General features: G+C 36.1%; 1 protein-coding gene across 7 annotated transcripts in view; it reads right to left on the bottom strand.

The window, feature by feature from the left end:
- NAALADL2 (N-acetylated alpha-linked acidic dipeptidase like 2) overlaps window positions 1-13,272 on the bottom strand; it is a 1,419,153-nt gene that overhangs the window by 806,960 nt on the left and 598,921 nt on the right. The window lies entirely within an intron of this gene.

Here is a 13,272-nt window from a genome sequence, read left to right as displayed (position 1 = left end):
ATACAACAACCCTTGGAGATAGGCCCTATTATGGTATGATCCCCATTTTTATACTTGAGGAAAATGAGGCAGGCAGAGGATAGGTCAGCTACCCAGTCACACAGTTTGTAAGTATAGGAGGCTGGGTTTGAACTCAGATCTTAATTCCAAACCCAGCATTCTATTGATGTTACTACCAAGTGCCATGAAGTATGCTTCATTATATGTTTTCCAAAGTCAACATTCATTATTTTGAGTAAATGAGTTTGTCTATAATTCCAGTGTTCTCATTTACATGTTTAATTCATTTACATAATAATACATACTTATAACTTATATAATATATGCATAATAATTATAATTTCAATTATATATTATAATTATTATATCTTTCCCTCCTATTTTTTTGCTCTCTATCAATTCAGACAAATCTCCTATATTTTTCTGAACCACCATCTTGTGAACCTATAACATGCTTTAACACTCCATTATTCTAATATTCCATTAATATTCAGACATTAGTTGTGTGACTTTGAGCAACTCACTTAACCTTATTTGCCTCAGTTTCTTCATCTGGAAAATGAGCTGGAGAAGGAAATGGCAAACCACTCTGATGTCTTCACCAAGAAAACCTCAAAAGGGGCAGAGTCAGACATGACTGAGAAACAACAGATCAGTTCAGGTAAATTTTCCAAAGCTTCCCTGAATTTTTCATCATCATCCTGTGCTCCTGTAACATTATATTCCATACATGTACTATAATTTGTCCAGTCCTTCTTGAATCATTGGGCAACTGCTTTATTTCTAGGCTTTTGCTACTACAATGAGTGCTGAATCATGGAGAATGCTGAATGACTCAGGTGACTTCAGTAACCCCACCCTATGGATTAAAGAGATGAGACAAATTTTCCAGCCATTACAACTTTAGTTTAAGGATACATTGCCACAATAAGAGGATTAGTGGATAATCATAGAGCATTTTCAGGTTTGTGAGTTGCTTTGTAGACAATTTCAGTGGATTCTTATAACACTGTGAGTAGATAGATGCTCTAGACAATTTCATCCCCATTTTAGGGATTCAGAGAGGTTGTGATTTTTGCCATAGTCAAACAGTTAGTTCGGCAGTAAAACATTTATTAAAAACCTACTATCTGCCAAACTCTGTGTTAAGAGCTAGGGATACAAAGGAAGATAAAAAAGAGTTTCTTTTCTTGAGGCACCCACAGATCAATGATGGAAAAACACAAATTTTATGTACAAACAAGCATCAGAATAAATTGGAGATAATCCACAAAGGGAAGGCACTAGAATTAAGGAGGACTGGAAAAGGCTTTCTGGAGAAGGCAGGATTTTATGAGGAGGGAGAACAATCCAGGCAAGGTGAACAAGGCAGAGGAAATGCCCAGAATTGGGAAGATGTTTCTTATTTAGAGAATAACAAGGAGGCCAATGTCATGAGATTAAAGAACCAGAGGTGAGATGTAAACTCCAAGCTTTTTCTTCCATTTCCTACTTCTTTCCAGTCCAGGGTATCAGAGTAAGAAAAATGACCAAAGAGACAACCCTTTCCAAATATCTCCTTATATTATTTTTAAAAGTCATAATTATGTCTCAGGATGAAAAAAAAAAACAAAATAGTAAACATATTTCCTAAACTTTTGGATTAGAGAAAGTCTGTAATTTTAGTAAAATTACATGTTCTAATTATATATATACATATATATATATATATTTTTTTTTTAAAGAAAGAAGCCTGGGGAAAAGGTTTCAATACTAGGAATTATAAGTAATCAGTAGCAGCCAAAATGAAAGATTTGATCCAAATGCAGTTTTGAAATGCTGCTTTAAAATTTTTCTAACTTAAATCATTTAAAAAAAAAAGATAACAGACGCTTTTAGACACCCTCATTTTCTTCTTCATTTTCCTCCTCTTCTTAATAAACATTTCTTTTACATAAAATCCCATTTGTCTGTCTAGTGTGGGTGGTAATGCAAGTGAGTGCTTCATCTCCATTATTGTTGTATATCACTTAGAAATCCATGGCCCGTTCCTTGGAGATAGAGAGATGTATAGATGGATGGATATATGTTGCTCTGACAACCAAAAAGCCTCTACTTTCTTTGGGAGCATATATAATTTTGTTAGTCATGTCAACTTGGTGGTAGCTTATTAAAAAGGCAACGCCATGGAAAACTAGAGTGTTGCCCCTCCTTACATGCCAGTATTCCTTTCTCTGCTGAGAAGAGTATCTTTCATGTTTCTATAATGTTTCAATGAGCCTTTTATTGGAACTGGCAAAATGCGATTAGAAAAAAAAATTCATTCATTCCTTTTTTCAATGAATATTTATTTTATATGCCTACTATATACCAGTCAATGAGTTTGTTAGGAAAATATGTACTTCTGGCTTTCCCTCCCTTGTCCCAACTCTCCATCTTAAACCTCACTCCAGTCCTGCAACTCACACTTTGGAATACTCTGAAGATAGCTTTGAGCTGTCCCACTATCTTTTTCTCATCCTCTTCCATCTTGTCATCTCTGTAAGGCCTTTGGTGAGTCCATCAATATTTCAAGGAATCCATGATCTCATCCTTGTGAAGAAAGATCACAGCCTACTCATAATTTCTCATTCTCCGTGACTCTTGCTTACGCCTTTCCTCTAAATCATCCAGAGGAAATTTGTCAAGGGGAAGAGAGGTCTCTTTGTGGTCTCCAAGATGCTATAAAAAAGTGGGGTATATACACTTTAAAATAGTATTATTACAATTGTTGTTAGCCTTTTAGTTAAAAGACAATTTCTACTTCTATCTCCCTGGTTTTTTTGTTTGTTTGTTTGTTTGTTTTACTTTTAAGAGAAAGAGTGCTCTCTTTCATTACTTTTCTTCTTTTTGTGAGGGATATTTCAATTTTATTTATTTGTTACATTAAAATGTCCATATATCTCCTTTGTTTTCTCCCCTTTCCACACTAGAGGAGGTATTATTTTTAAAAATATATAGATAGAGAGAGAGAGATGATAGAGAGATAGAAAGATAAGTAGATGATAGACCTATATATATATATATAGAGAGAGAGAGAGAGAAAGATAGATAAATGAATATAGATTAGATAGATATAAATAGAAAGATGATAGATAGAATTGCTTATTTCTATTCATTAGTTCTTTCTTTAGAGATAGACTACACAAGTCATTTCAAACAATATTTCTATTGCTTTATATACTGTTTTCATTACTTTTTTTTGAGGAATATGGATACTCTACTCAATGCTACTTAAACAGGGGATGTCTTTGTTTCCCATCACCTTTATCTTGTTATTCAATGTTTTATGTTAATGTATGAGCACCCGCCTTATTTACTTTATAAACAGGATTCCACCTTAGGGCAATCTACCTTCATACTCAGGTATATACATCTAATGGCAATAAACTACCATATTAATTTACTTACAGCACTGACAAGACGTTGACAGTATATTATTCTAAGATCCAAATTCTCTTATTCAGTGCATGTTGTCTCAGATAGAAATGCAAGATGAGCCCAACTGTTTAAGTCAGTGTGTTATAGTGAAACAAGCAATGCATTTAGAGTGGGAAGACTTAGGTTCAAATTCAGAGCCTGTTGCTTACTGCCTTGACCCTTGGAAAAAATGACTTAATCTCTCCAGGCCTCAGTTTCCTCATTTAAAAATCAGAGACAATCTCTAAAATTCCTGCTAATGTTAATTCCTATGATCACATGGTTAATAACAATGATAGCTAATGTTTAATAATAATATTATAATAATGGTTAATAATAATGATAGCTAATGTTACTGCTATTTGAGAAAGAAAACCTTGCTTGAAATAACTGAGTAAATGCAAGTGGCTTGAATGTTGCAAGAGTCTATTGGAATCTAGGGATCACCACTTTAGATGAAATTCCATGTTCCAAGCAGCACCCCCCAAAAAAGAAATTTTGGTTAACTAATATATTTTCTCTATCTATTAGGGATTTGCCATTGAGGAAATTCCTCTATCAAAGCATATTAGCAATTATTGTAGAATTTATAGTCAAGAGATTTTTCATTGGCATGAAGATGTCAAATGATTTGTCCAGTCACATAGAAAGGAGATGTTAGAGGCAAGATGTGAATCCAGTTCTTTTGGGCTCTGAGGTGGCCTCTCCAATGAGCAGACAATGATGTCTCTCATAGATGGCGGTCATAATGTCAATATGGCAATTTGCTGTATGACTTTATTGTCAAAAGGGATATGGCAGCACTAAGCTCCTAAGCTTCAAGCAAGACAAGGAGGGAACACCAGAGGGTAAATAGTCTGAACTGTTCATCTTGAAGACGTAGAACTGAGGACCAAGGAAGTTTCATGATTTACCAATAAGCAATTTGTGTTCTTTTCACTCCTGGGAAGGGCTTTGTGCAAATCCAACCACAAAATCTTAAATCTATTCTCTTAGCCATATTAGACAGATGATTATGGTTAGGTTTGTAGTCTGTGACCATAGACCACAGAGAAGGGAACTATTTCACTACAGGGATTAAACTCATGAGCCTGTCTTATTAATTCTGTGCTCAAACCAGCTGAATTAACCAGGCATGAGCATATTGAACAGATATGTCCATAACCTTTAATGGCATCATTCTCTTTAACCATCCAGATCAGATGGTGTTGGACGAAAGACACACTTGAAAAGACACTAATGAGCATGACATATGCTACAGGGGAAGCTGGAAATGCAAGAAAGCAAGAAAACTCAAATCTGTGAATATCTGCCCCATACTCTTTTCATCCAAATCAACTGCTATAGTGGAGGACTCAGGACACTGAATCTCTCCTCCTCATAATAAAAAATTGGGAGAAGCCTGGCTCAAGATCTATATAAGTAACCCCTTAATTGCATTAATCTTCAAATCCAGAACTTGAGTTATTTCAACTTAGAAACCATTTGTGCTATTTGGATGAAAGGAAGAACTCCACCCAGAGAAGACCTTTCTCCTTATTTTCTACTCTTCTTTGTTTGACAGCTCTCAGAGTTTAAATTAGATGGATGCCATCTTCCATTCTTTTTGATGACATAAAAGACAACAGCCCTACTCATCTGTACAACTATTTCCTTGGAGGATACTCCAGGTCTTCTAATTTGCCTTTCCTCTTGTTCTGCAGACTCCTGGTAGATTTACTGCTTACATAATCTAAGAATCACTAGATCTTTCCCTGTGGTTGAATTTTCTTTTATGTGTACTCTCCCCATTTAGAATAAGCTAGTTAATGGGGTTGGTCATGCTATTTCTAGTTGTAACACCATCACTTACCATAATGTTGGATGCATAATAAACATTTATAAATGTATTAATTTTCATTCATTCTGTAGAACTTACTGCCAACTTGACAAATAATAAATACTTCTTGAATCAAATAATAAATACTTCATGAAAGAATGAATGGAAAAATTTAAGGGTTTATTATGAACCTAGAACTGTGCTGGTCACTGAGGATTCAAATACTCAAGCAGCCTACAGTCTGGGTTCTAAGACTACCTTGGAACCTGAAAAGTGTTGAGCAACACACAATAATCACTAACTGCTTCAAAATGTTTCCAGAGCAATGCATATGTTAACTTGAGGTCAAGTTGGATGGATTTTAATTTTGTCATTTTACAGACAAGGGAAAATGACATGTCCTTTTTCACATGGTTAATAATAATGATAGCTAATGTTAAGTAAGTGATTTAAAGTTTGAAAAGCTCCGAACATACACTGTCTCATTCACAGAGCTACAGAATTTGTAAGCTGGAAGGAACCCTAATGACCATCTGATCCAACCCAAACCAAAAAGGAATACTCATTGTAATGGTTGTCCAACCACAGTGAAGTAGGTCTATCATCATACCCATATTAGAGATGAGAAAACCAATGCAAAGAGGGATGAATAGACTCTTCCAGGTCCACATAGATAGCAAGCCCTGAGGTAGAATTCAAATTTAGGTCTTCCTAATTCCAAACCCAGAACTTTGTCCACTGTGGCATCTAGCTGCCTTCACTAAGAACTAGAAACTCAAATTGATGTCTCTTGATTCCAAATTTACTACATCCCACTGGCTGAGAGCCATCTGGCAGTGAACACCTGAGGATGACTATTCTCAAGCAAAAGCCTTTTGTCACCAGCCCTTGACTTTTCCATTCCTGGAACACTCTCAGTTTCTTCAGAGCATGGACTGTTCCTGCCTTTCTTTCTATCCCCACTCTTAGAAAAGCGTCTAGTAATTAGTAGATGCTTCATAAATGTTTGCTGAATGCAATGATCTCGGACAATTTTGAAAGATGTAGGAAAAGGAATGTTCTCCCCCTTTAGAGCCAGAACTGTTGAGTTGGAAGATCACACCAGTGAATAATTTAAGGCTTAATTTTGGGGTTTTGGTTTTGCAGGGTGTGCTCTCACAACAATGACCAATATGGAAGTGTGTTTGACATGATAACACCTGTTAGGGTCCAGATCCAATTGCTTACCATCTCTTAGTGTGGGGAGAGAAGGTAGGAAGGAGACAGTTTGGAGAATATAATTTGAGGAAATGTATGCTGAAAAATATTATAACATGTAAATGGGAGAATAAAATATTTTTGAATTAAAAAAATGCTTGATGACTTGACTTGAATAGAGGAAATTAGGTTCTACCAACTGTCTATGACTGAGGATTCAAGTGCAGGCTTCCAGAGGTCAATCACTAAGGAAGAAGAAGGTATAAAAGTGGTAGGTGTGGAGCCATGAAGGTTTTCCTGGCAGATCTTGCTGGTCTTTCAAGAAGAAATATTTTAAAGCCAAACTAGAAATTATGGATGCATCATCCTTCAGGGCATCAAGAAAGTCATTCCACATGCAGCAGAGCCCATGGAGCAAAGATTAATGAAATTCTTGAATATGATGCTATTATATCCTACAACAATTCTGTAAATGTCCATGAGAGAAACAGAAGTGGTGGGGGGTGGAGGAAGAAGGCTAAAAATGGCAAATGAAGTGAAATTAGATTCCCAACTTTTGGATGATACCATTTGGTCAATTTACTAATGACTCTGTCTTAATGACTCAATTAGTTTCCTGGGAACATGGGTAAGCGGATGTTCAATGTTCTGTGACGTATTCCTGATTAGAATCTGCCAAAACCATGTCTAGCTGAACCTTATGAGCTATGAGACCAAAAATACTGTAGATTTTTTTGTAGTTCTTTTGTATATATGTAGATATGTATACTGTTTCAACCAGTTAGATAAGAAAGACAAAGCAAATGGAGTGTTCCTCTCAAATTTTATAGTGTTGGTGTGTGCCAACTTTTCCACATTGCGTCATTAGATGGAGGAAGAGGAGATCATTGGCAATGAAGAAGCCTAGAACAAACCAAAGATTCTAGAGTAGCTTCTTTGATCCCTCCACCTCTCTCTCTCTCTCTCTCTCTCTCTCTCTCTCTCTCTCTCTCTCTCTCTCAATCTCTCTCTCTCTGTCTCGTCTCTCTGTCTCTCTCTCTCACACACACACCCACATGCATGCACAAATATGGCTTTTCTTTCTATCTCCAGTACTTGGCATATAGTAAAAACTTTAAAAAATGTTTGTTGATTGAATAAAACCCCTATGTATTTGTAATGCCACTTTTGAGGATCAAATGAGATAATATTAGTAAAGCACTTAGAATAGTGCTTGGCACATAATAGATATTTAATAATTGCTCCCAACTTAGGTAATAACCAAAATTACAATTCACAGAATAGATGGGAAAACACCTTGAAAATGATAAAGCACTATTATTCAAACACTTGGCATCATCACCACTCCCCCTCCTCTTCCAGATTCTATGGGGGAACCATCAGCAGTATTTATTGAGTTCACTACATGTGGGGACCCACTGTGCTGGGCACATTGTGAAGCTTTATAAATTATAGCAAAGTCAAGGATTGCTTTGTCTGTGAGTTTATAAATCAGACGGAAAAATTCAAGGTCTTCATTTTTGTATTTATAGAGCTCTTCTGATCTCATCTGATATTCTTACCAAAAGCCAGTAAACATTCTTTAGCAAGCTAAAGCCATGAATCCCATTGGTCTTTGGGGATATTCCTGTCAATTTCATGGCATTTATAAGTGTTCTTGGCAACTCTCTAAGACAATAAGGTGCAGGATAGTTGCACACTTACTCTGGTAAAAGGAATTTTTTCACCTATCAATTAAATCTCCATTATGGTAAGAGAATTTGGGGAGTTCTGCAAAAACAAACAAGTAATCTAACAACCTAGGACAGTTGTGAGGATTAAAAGATATATCATATGAAAAGCACTTCCTAAACTTTAAAGCGCTATATCCATGCTATTTATTATCATAACCATTATAAATAAGGTACCATCTCTAAAAAGGTGGAGAATCCCTACTATTTGACTATAAATGGCTCACTGAAGCAATAAAAGTCAGATTTTATTTCATTTTCTGCCAAGAAACCCATATCTGTACTAGAAATTATATTCCAAAAATTTATTTCTGGAATGGTAAATGAGTTGCATGCTTTTAGAGCTTATAGAATCCAGATCTAAGCTACATATTTCTGCCCATTTTCATTAAAGGCATTTCAATTCAGGTTGCCTAGCTCCCCCAAGCATGAAGAACATACTTCCTGTCATCCTTAACATCTTCTCTCATGACTCCCACTTATTTGCACTTAGAACAATACTTGGCACATAATAGATGCTTAATAAATTCATGTAGGCTTGAATTACACTCCTAGACTTTTGTAGCTTCTCTTTGTATCCCCAGCCATTCACCTGCATTACAATCTGTACTTTTTTTCTTTCACTATCCTCTCCCAAAAATACTCTGGTGCTGGAACAGAAACAAGGATTCTCCTTGCTCCCCACCATTCAAAAAACATGAGCTCCTTGAGAGCAAGGACTCATTTCAATTTTTAAATAGAGCAGTTAATTAATGCTATGTTTTATTCATTCTTTCTTGGTTCCCTATTTCTTGCCAAGACTCATTAATCTGTGTCCTCAATTGAATTTCATAGTATTACTTCCTCAATTTTGGAGTTCATGGTATTAAATTGTTTTACCCTATACATCTCATGGTAGCAGATGCCTAGTAGACCATCCCTTCTACCTAGTTCATTCTCAAGTCATTTCTCTAGCAATTTTTCATCTGGATTACTGGCTTCCTCTCCTCCCCAATTTCTTCTCTTTTACTAGGAAATTTCAACATTCTTCAATATTGATTCTCCTTCTAACACCTTCACTTCTGAGTTCCTGGTCATCACAAATCCCATGACCTCCAAGCCATTTTAGCCCCGCAAAATGATGCTCACCACCAGGTCTCAACATTACCTAAGTATTCCTCTTCGATAATAAAAAGAAAAATAAAACTCTTGACTTTCCTCTATCTGACCACAATCTCTTCCTATGCTTCACGCAGTCAAAATTTTATCTTTGGATTCATTACCACTTACCATCTTGACAATCCTTGATGTTGTTTCTCAGCACTGGGTCTGGAATGGAGAGTATCTGAAGTCAAATCTAGCCTCAAACACTTAGTAGCTATATGACTCTAGTCATTTAATCTTGGACCTCAATTTTCTCAACTGTAAAATGGGCATAAAAATAGATTCAATCTCACAGTGTTGTTATGTCAAATTAGGTAATAATTATAAAGCAATTAGCATTCTGACAGGCACATAATAGTTGTTTAATAAATGTTTCTTTCCTTCTTTTCTTCCTTCTTTCTGCTATTCATATTTTAATTCCTCTTGCCTCTTTTCTCCATTTAAACTTTATAGTTAACCAATCAATGTGCAAACTGTTCTAGAGCACTCAGAACTAGAAGAACATAGCATCAAATCATCTTGTGCCCACTCTGTTGATGGATGCTTTCTACACTCATTCTGACAGTGATAGAAGAGGCTTACACAGCTGTGAATCCTCCCCTCCATCTAGCCTGCAAATGGAAATTTTACTACCAAAAATCCAAAAGAAACTTGATATGAACTCATAATCACCACTCATTCTTTACCAAAGGCTAGCCTTGGAATTCTCCTTCCCAACTTTGTTCCTATTCATGTACTACTTTGTGGAGATTTAAAAAATGAAATAACAGATCTACTGAGTAGACTACAAATCAATACTATCTAAATTCCACTGAGCCTTCCCTGAAGCAAGGTAGTACACTTTAATATTGGTAAAGTATTTTGTACAGTGTCCAGTACACAGTAGCCACTGTATAAATGTTGGCTATTTTCATTATCATTATTATTGTTAAGATGTTCTTAGAATATCCTTTTAGAAATGTACAGTAGGCAGTTAGCAATGAAGAACTGTCACTCAAGAGAGAGACAGGTTGGATATATGGATCTGGGAATCATCTACAAGGAGATAATTTAACCCTTTGGAGAAGCAGAAAAGAGTAAGCTCAAGTTACATAGATTCCATTTTCTCAAGGAAGTAATGGATAAGGTTCTCAGCTAAAAGAGTTTAGGGAAAGGGGAGATATGAGAGGCTTGAGGAAGTAAAAAGAAGTTTTAAAATAGCTTCCAAGGAGAATGCAGTAGGAGGTTAATTATGAAGAATCATTGTACTGCCTTTTGATAATATGTATTTACATATATTATCTCATTTGATCCTTACAAAATCCTAGGTTATTGTTGTTCAGTCATTTCAGTCATGCCCCACTTTTTGTTACCCTCATTTGAGATTTTCATGGCAATGATGGTGGAGTGGTTTGCCATTTCCTTCTCAAACTCATTTTACTATGGAGTAATTTTAAGCAAAAAGGAAAAATGGCTACGAAGGGACTAAGACTGAATTTAAACTCAGGACTTCTCAACTCTAAGCCCTAGCATTCTCTCCACTGCATCATCTTACACTGAACAGAACTCCCTAACTTTCCCCTAAGACCTATTCCCAGCCACATTTCTTTGTATCTTCTGAAGTTACCACCATTTGTCTAGTTTCCCAAGTGAGTACTCAGTATCAACCTTGACTTCTCAATCTCCCACCACCCATGGAACCAAGCAGGTGCCATAGCTTGTCATTTCACCTCCATAATGGCTCTCATGTCCCCTGTGTTATTTCTATTCACGTAGCCATCACCTTCGTTCAGGTATTCATTATCTTTGACCTGCCTAATTGCCCTGGTCTCCTCATTTGGTCCCATGTGTTCAGTCTCTCACAAGGCAAGTCCCTTCCCTGTTCCATTAAGCCCAACACGGATGTGTGCTCCGTGCCATTCCTACTTCTATTACCTCTGGTATCAACCATGACTAGCTTTTATATTTCCATGCAAACTGGCCCTAACCTATCTTTCTAGGTTCAGTGTATGTTCTTCTTCCTCCTACCCTCTGTGATTTAGCCAAAGTGGTCTCCGTTCTTCATTTAACACACTTAATCTCTACCTTTGCAATGGCCATTTCCCACAAAAAAATTCAAATTACAAATGGAATTACTGTCTCCTAAGAAAATCTCACCTCAAAAAACCTCCACCAACTCCAATTCTTTGGAATTCCTCCAAAAGCTATTGCTCTCCCTCACTCTTCTATATTTATTCTGTAGTTACATATTTATACATATACATGTGTATGAACACATATATAACACATGCACATGTATACTTCTATATACAATATTAACAAGGATTTCCAATAAGAATGCAAAAGCCCTAGGGAAACAAATAGGAAAATAAGATAGTCCCTTCTTTTAAGAAACTAATGTACTATGGGAAAGACAATGTATGTAGAGATTTCAGCTATAAAAAACTCATATGTTCAATTTAATTATGTGGAAGAACACTATCAACAGTCAGAGGAAGAATTGTGGGAGTAGAAACACAGAAGAAAAACAACTGCTTGATTGAATGGGTCAATGAGGATGTAAACTCTAAATGATCACCCTAGTGAAAATATCAATAATATGGAAATATGTCTTGATCAATGACACATGTAAAATCCAGTGGAATTGTGTGTCAGCTATGGGAGGGGGTGGGGGAAGGGAAAGGAAAGAACATGAATCTTGTAACCATGGAAAAATATTCTAAATTACTTAATTAAATAAAATTTCTAGAAATCTAAAAAAAAAAATGACAACTAGATGCTACACTTGGGATATTAAATCCTCAAATGGGGCTGTGATCTCATCCGTTGGAATTTCTTTCCAAACATGCCAATCAAACCCAAAGATGCCAGCCCATCTTCTATGACTCCTGCCCATACCCTCCTATAAGTTTACCACAGGAGAATCCATTCAGTGTATTGGAGTTTTTCTTCATTTTCTCCAGCTGTCACAAGAATGGACCCTCTGATCGTCCAACTGTCATCATTTGACCTCAGTGGGTAGATTTCATCTTCTGATGATGCCTTTATCTGATATCTTTTACTTAGTCTCCTTTGGAGCTCCTTATTGGTGTACATACAACTTTTTTTCATATCAAGCATTCTCTTTTCTGAGGTGGTCTGTGTCATATTCACTGTTTTATTCCATATTTTTCTTACAGAAATATCAGGAAAATGCTGTTATTAAAAAGATGATCTGTTGTTTTCATGAGAAGCTTGAGGTTATTAAAGAAGCTTTGTAATTCTCCAAAAGCAATCTAAACTCAAACAACCCCTGCCCTCAGGGAGCTTACAAATTAAGGGAGTGGGATGTAGAGTATAAGAATACAACATTTACTTTAAATAAATAAGTGAAAAATAGATACCCAGTAATTTTAAGAAAGACAATTCATATACTTATAACTATACATTAACAAAATAGTAAAAGAACTTAATGAGCTGAATGAACATTTAAAAATTAAAGAATTAAGTAAATAAACCAAAAATGGGTATAAACAAGGAGATATTAAAAACCAGAGGTGGAAAACAGGTAAACTGGAAACAAAAGAAAAAGTACTAGCTATTGAGCAGAAAGGGAGGGAATCAAGGAGAGGTTTTGTGCAGAAGGCATCACTTAGCTGTGCTTTGAAGGAATCTCATGATCTCCAATAGTAGAGATGAGGGGGAAATCATTCCAGATAAGATGGATCCCTTATGCAAAGGCCCAAGGATGGGAGGTTAATATCATGAATAAGGATGTGTTACCAGGCGTATAGAACTACCCCATTCTATAACTTGTCTCTAAAGGAAAAAATATTGGTGTAAAATGCACATTTGTAGCCTAAATCCAAAAATGAAGACTCCAACTCCTAAATGTTTCTGTTAATGGAGTTCTGATGTCAGATCCTGGTCACTTTTGTAGGAGGTGTTTTGCTTCTGACAGGTAGGCTGGTACCTGTCGAATTATCT

Source organism: Monodelphis domestica, chromosome 8 (assembly GCF_027887165.1).
Source record: "Monodelphis domestica isolate mMonDom1 chromosome 8, mMonDom1.pri, whole genome shotgun sequence".
Taxonomy (NCBI): domain Eukaryota; kingdom Metazoa; phylum Chordata; class Mammalia; order Didelphimorphia; family Didelphidae; genus Monodelphis; species Monodelphis domestica.
Note: the sequence above shows the minus strand (reverse complement) of the source record. Positions and strands in the feature narration are given on the sequence as shown.